Below are 7,132 nucleotides of genomic sequence, written 5' to 3'. Positions count from 1 at the left end.
ACTTCCATCTGTCACTGAACCAATAAAATTGTTATTTTCTTATCACTCCTGCAAAAAAGAAAAAAAATTAAAATCCACAAGATTTCTCAACATCCAGCTTTGCTAAATGCTCTCTCTCCTCTCTCTCTCTCTCTCTTTTTTAATGTTTTTATTTTTCTGAAGTGAGAAGTGGAGAGGCAGAGAGACAGATTCCAGCATGCACCCAACCTGGATCCACCTGGTGAAACCACTAGGAGGTGATGCTCTGCCTATCTGGGGCCTTGCTCTATTGCAACCAGAGCCATTCTAGCACCTGAGGTGGAGGCCATGGAGCTATCCTCAGTGCCCTGGCCAACTTTGCTCCAATGGGGCTTTGGCTGGAGGAGGAGAAGTGAGAGATAGAGAGGATAGGGAAAAGGGTGGAGAAGCAAATGGGTGCTTCTCCTGTGTGCCCTGGCTGAGAATCAAACCCGGGACTTCCACATGCCTACCAACACTCTACCACTGAGCTAACCAGCCAGGGCCTAACTTCTCTATTTTTATGAAAATTATCCTATCTCTATGTTAAGTTAGTCGACTTTTGCCTTTTATAGTATGTTTTCTATTCCTTATTAGTTAACTCCTTGTTTTATCATAATTCTGGCTCTTTTCTTTATTATTAAAAAATTATTAAAATTCACTTAATTCCAATGCATCTTACTATGAATCTCTTTCTTTTTAATGCCAAGTTTCTTGAATTTTATGATTGTGATCTCCCTTATTTATCACAGTGTGACTTCAAATTATATAACACCTATATTTACTTTAAGAAGCGTATAGTTGTAAACTTTCAGTTTCCCTTTTCCTATTTTTGCAGTTATTGATATTTATTTATTCATATGTTATATGCCTCACAATGCATTACTATTTTTTACATTTATAAAATCAATTATTTTAATTGAAAATATGTATTCTATATTTGCTCACTTTTTAAAACCATTCTAAGGACTACTAACTTTTTTACCGTAGTTCAAATTTTCATCTGGTATCACTTTCTTCCCAAAGAATAATTTGCAATATTTTTTGTACTGTAGTGCTAATCTCTTGATAATGAATACTCTTGGCTTTCTAAGTTTTGTTTTATCTTAGAAGGTCTTTATTTAAATGTTCATTTTAAAAATGTCATTATTGAAGCAGAAATGACATACAATATACTCACATATTTATATTTTAAAAACTGTAACTTTTGATATAATATCATCAATAAAATTATCACAATAATTTTTAAAGCATCAACCTCATGTATAATACTTAGGCAACCACTGTTCTGCTTCCAGTCTCTATACTTTTTTAAATGTTGAAACATTTTTTTTCTCAGTTCATATCAGGGAACTGGTATAGAGAGCTTAATCCTAATAGATGAAGATATGCTATAAAGAAATAATTATAAAGTTAACTAAAGAATATGTCACAAAATAAAAATCAAAAAACTGTCTAAGCAGGAAACATAAAGGTTAAAGGGAACCAAAATCAAATCTATTGTCATATCAATGCTTTTTTTAAAAATTCAGTTAGAAAACAGGAGGCAAAGAGACAGACTCTTGCACTTACTCTGACGAGGTTCTATCCAGCAAGCCCACTAGGGGGCACTGCTCTGTCCATCTGGGGCATTGCTCAGTGCTCATCAACCAAGCTCTTCTTAGCGCCTGAAGTGGAGGCTATGGAGACATCCTCAGTTCCCGGGGCCAACTTGCTCCAATTGAGGTATGGCTGCAAGAGAAGAAAAGAAAGAGAGAAAAGCAAGAGGGAGAAGGGTGGAGAAGCATGTGGGCACCACTCCTGTGTGTCCTGACCAGGAATCAAACCCAGGACATCCAAAGCCACAATTCTTTACCACTGAACCAACTGGCCAGGGCCATATAAATGCATTTGTGTATTTAATTTAATTATTAAATTGCTGTTCAGGTTGAATAACAAAACAAGTCTGAAATTTTGTCCTACATAAGAAATATACCTAAAACAAATTGATTGAAAAAAATTAAAAAAGAAAGCATGAGCAATAATATACACAGTATGAACAAAATTGTATGAAAAAACTGTTGATACAAAAAAAGAAATAGCATATTAGCCATGTGGATGCAAGCTACAGAGCAGTAAGACAAAGAAGACTTGTAACACTGACATTTTGCAGCATAAGCAGACATTCACTTCTAAAAAATATAAAAAAAAAACTTTTTGAAATAGCTTCAGGAAATAATTCTAAGCCAGATATGTGGTGGTGCAGTGGGTGAAAATTAACCTGGAATGCTGAGGTTGCTGGTTTGAAACCATGGGCTCACCTGGTCAAGGCACATATGGGAGTTGATGCTTCCTGTCCCTCCCCCCTTTTTGCTATCTCTCTCTTCTCTTTTCTGAAATAAATAAATAAATAAATAAATAAATAAATAAAAATAATAATTCTAAATGAAAAACATATTGAAGAATAGTAAAAATAGCAGGCTATCTTCAGTAAAATTTAGTAAATTCATTATAAATTTATTATCAGAAAAGATAATTTTGTATTAAAAGGTCAACATCAAAATTTAGGTTTACACTTGATTATTTTATTTTTTTAATTTTATTTATTCATTTTTAGAGAGGAGAGAGAGAGGGAGAGAGAGAAACAGAGAGAGAGAAGCTGGAAGCATCAACTCCCATATGTGCCTTGACCAGGCAAACCTAGGGTTTTGAACCGGCGACCTCAGCATTTCCAGGTCAACGCTTTATCCACTGCACACCACAGGTCAGGCCTCAACCTTTCCACTATTATTTTTTTTTTCATTTTTTTTAATTTATTGATTTTTAGAGGGAGGGCGAGAGAGAGAGAGAGAGAGAGAGAGAGAGAGAGAGAGAGAGAGAGAGAAGGGGGAGGAGCAGGAAGCATCAACTTCCATATGTGCCTTGACCAGGCAAGCCCAAGGTTCCGAACCAGCAACCTCAGCGTTCCAGGTCGATGCTTTATCCCACTGCGCCACCACAGGTCAGGTCTATTATTTTCTTTTTTAACAATAATATTTTTAAATACATATCACTTTATTTAGATTGAGACATGACAAAATAACTTAGATGTGCATAATATATGACATGCATTAAATATGTTAAAATTTGTAATGAAATTCAATTTATGAGAATCAGAAAGTCCTTTTATAGATAAAAACAATATTGTTTTTTTATATTTTAAAAAATAACATTTTATGTTGTTTGAAAAACCCATTGTGTGATTATAAAAGCCAATATTCTTTGGTATTTTTCTATTTTGTATGAACATGACAATTGTTTTTACTTAGTCATTTTAATCTGGTAGTTGAGTATGTAAACTATTAAGTCTTTGTTCCACATAGTACCTTTTAGTTCAAGAGGATATCATGCATACTGAAGAATTATGCATCTTCTTAAACTTTTTAAGAGAACTATTTATAATATTTTTAAATATATTTTTTAAAATTTTATTTGTTGATTTTAGAGAAAGGAAGGGAGAAAGAAAGAGAGGAATGGAAATATTGATCTGTTCCTATATATGCGCTGACTAGGGATCAAACCAGCATCCTCTGTGCAGGGCTGTAGTGCCTTTAAAATAACACCAAACCAGAAATATGTTTGGTATCTTTCAGTTGTTAGATATTTAGCATTATTTGTATATTTCCTCAACTAATTTTTATTCAATGTGTATTATTGATACTACCATTTAATTATTCACTGTATACTATGTATGTTATTATAGGAAGAAGCTGAAGATATTAACAGGTTTATTAGTACATTTAAAACAAATGAAACTCACAATGATTATCGAATACAGAAATTGTGCAGGACTTTTAATATTTGGCCGACATTCTTTATTTGGTTTCCTTGACATTCAATACTTAAAAGCAAGGGTAAACTTTGATAGAATGATCTTCTAATTTCACATCATTCAAAATGTGTGAAATGTGACTAAATCGAAAAGGATTAAATTATTTGTAAAATCCCATTTACCACACTGTATAGTAGGTATCCAGAAACACAAGTCTGGAGACTGTCAAGTGGTTTAAGAGGTTGTATAATTTGGGTCTAACTACAGTTGAATAACCTTAAAAAGTAGTAAAACACCCTGAAAAAATATAAATATATAAGAGTGTGTCAGAAAGAATCTTGCTGAACACACTCAACGCATTTTTTCCACCCTGCTTCTTCTCAATTCAAGTTTGTTCAGTGCAAACAAGTTCTTCTTGACTCTCATCATCTCTCGTTTATTTCCCTCCCTCTCTTTTCCCCCCTTCTTCTCCTTATTTCCTGCTGTAGTTTCTAGACAATGCATTTGGGTCAAATAGTGACCAAGGTGAAGATGGTTCTCATCCAAGACTCCTTTTTATTTGACCAGATATAAGAACTGATCTTGCCTGACCTGTGGTGGCGCAGTGGATAAAGCATCGAGGTGGATCAACCAGCTGAGGTCGCTGGTTCGAAACCCTGGGCTTGCCTGGTCAAGGCACATATGGCAGTTGATGCTTCCAGCTCCTCCCCACCTTCTCTCTCTGTCTCTCTCTCCTCTCTCTCTCTCCCACGCTGTCTCTCTCTCTCCCTTTCTCTCTCCTCTCTAAAATGAATAAATAAAATTTTTTAAAAAAGAAAAGATAAAACCTTTAAAAAAAAAGAACTGATCTTTATCCATATATGTGTGAGTATGTCTGTATGTATGTATATGTTGTGTATATGACGAAAGACACAGACAGAGAAAAAAGATTTAAAAATCATAGATTATTTTGGTATTTTTGATATAGCACATAAAGTACAAAGCCATTATCTTCAGCTAAACACAAGCTACTGGAACAAGGTTAATATTTTGTTTTGTTAAAGAAAGTGAAATGATGTGAGTCATTTAAAAAGGCATGATATACTTATTTCATCAATGCATTTTCAAAGTGTCTCTTTTAGTTTCTAAGAACTCTTAAAATTTTTTTGAAGATATAATTCTATTCGATACATATTTCTCATTTAAACTATAATTCCATTAAATAAAATATGATTGGTAACAAAAATGTGCTTATGATGTTTGGTATTTTTCTATGAGTGATAAAATCAATAGCCATATAAATATAAGTGAAAATAATTTTATTAATCTAGAATGTAGCCTAAACCCCCCAAATAAGAGTTTTTAACAGTTTGAGTTATACATCATAGTTTAGGTTATTTTACTCTAAAAAACAAACTCAACATCTCAGTGAGTTAAAAAATGTCCTTATTTTTTCTTGCTCACACATTTCTATCAAAATTAGCTTATGGGGAAAGCAGCTTTGCTCTGCACCTTCTTTCTTAAATGACTAAGTCTCAGGGTGCCTAACATTCCACGTATCCATGATTTCTTAGTTAAAAAAAATAGAATCATAGCAATTCAACAAGTATCATGGCTTTTGTAGGGTCTATTTGGTAGATATATCAATCAATTCTTTTGACCTTTCATTTGTCAGAGCAGATCTCCTGGTCATACTTCAAAAGTAAAGGGAAATCAATTTGATCACGCACATGAAAGATGGAGAGCCAGAAATATATCTGAAGAACATAAATGACTATGATAGCAATGCTTTAAAATAAAGGCTTTAAGTATCAAAATTTTAGTGTATGAGTGAAGCACACATTGACAGTAGTTGAAAAAAGAAATTTGTCAACAATGTGAGACTTGAACTGACAAATCCTTGTGTATCTTACTGCATTCATAGATTTTTGTTCAAATGAGAAGTCATAGTCTCATTGTCTCACCACCCTGTCCAGCTCTTTGGTTTAGATAGAAATTGATAACTTCAGAATCACTAGTCTTTGGTATTCTTTTTTTTTTTTTTTTGTATTTTTCTGAAGCTGGAAACGGGGAGAGACAGTCAGACTCCCGCATGCGCCCTACCGGGATCCACCCAGCACGCCCACCAGGGGGCGACGCTCTGCCCCTCTGGGGCATAGCTCTGTTGCGACCAGAGCCACTCCAGTGCCTGGGGCAGAGGCCAAGGAGCCATCCCCAGCGCCCGGGCCATCTTTGCTCCAATGGAGCCTGGCTGTGGGAAGGGAAGAGAGACAGAGAGGAAGGAGAGGAGGAGGGGTGGAGAAGCAGATGGATGCTTCTCCTGTGTGCCCTGGCCGGGAATCGAACCTGGGACTTCTGCACGCCAGGCCAACGCTCTACCACTGAGCCAACCGGCCAGGGCCAGATTCTTAATCTGGGCTTAATCTTAACACATGCTTTTGTGTTTTCAATATTTCCTGTTTGCTTTTATGAATGTTGTAATTTTCTGTTTGCATGAGAATTAAAAACCTGGGAAAAGAATTATTTCTAAATTTGTCGACTAATGAGGTTTTCTTATATCATAAGTATTTGATAATCCTCTTTTTCCAAAGCATTGTCCCTGATTGTAAACCTTAGAAGCAGACATGTATATTACTTGAAATTACACATTTGAAAATGTCCCTATCTTCCCAAGATTCCAACATCAACTCTATCAATATAACATCTTAATCATTGCCACAAAATGGAATTGGTTTTATTTGTGTACTGATAATGTCCAGATCTGCTTGCATATGTTTTATTTTACCTAACTAATATTGTTTTGGCTTCTTCCATGGGAACCATTCTTTCAGGCTTGTTTGTGTCTCTCAGAATCAAAGCTGTCTATTTCCAATTTGTTACCTGTATTCTTTTTTAGTGGCTGCTGTAACCAATTACCACATGAATGCTAACTTAAAACAGCAGGAATTTATTCTCTCACAGTTCTGTATATCACTGACCAGAACAAGGTGTTGGCAGAGCTTGGGCATGTTCTCCAGAGACTAGAAGGTAAAGACCTCTTCCTTATCTTTTTCTAGCATGTAAAGCTACATTATGTGTGTTCGTTGGCTAACGATCCCTCTCCATGACTTCAAAGCCACTGATATTAGCTTGATAAAGTTGGCATAGTCAAAGCCTTAAGTCCAATATCAAGGAGTTGGCAAGTTTTATTTCCTCTGAAGCCTCTCTTCTTGATGGGGTATGGCTTCCTTGTAGGGTTCTTACCTGCCTGTCCTATGCCAGGTCTCTCACTCCCCATATCCTCATCTCTTTTCTTATAGAGACATTAAACTGTTGGATTAGAGGCCCATCCTAATGACTCCATTTTAACTTATTTACCTCTTTAAA

This window comes from Saccopteryx bilineata, chromosome 1 (genome assembly GCF_036850765.1).
Source record: "Saccopteryx bilineata isolate mSacBil1 chromosome 1, mSacBil1_pri_phased_curated, whole genome shotgun sequence".
In the NCBI taxonomy this organism is placed as follows: Eukaryota; Metazoa; Chordata; class Mammalia; order Chiroptera; family Emballonuridae; genus Saccopteryx; species Saccopteryx bilineata.
Note: the sequence above shows the minus strand (reverse complement) of the source record.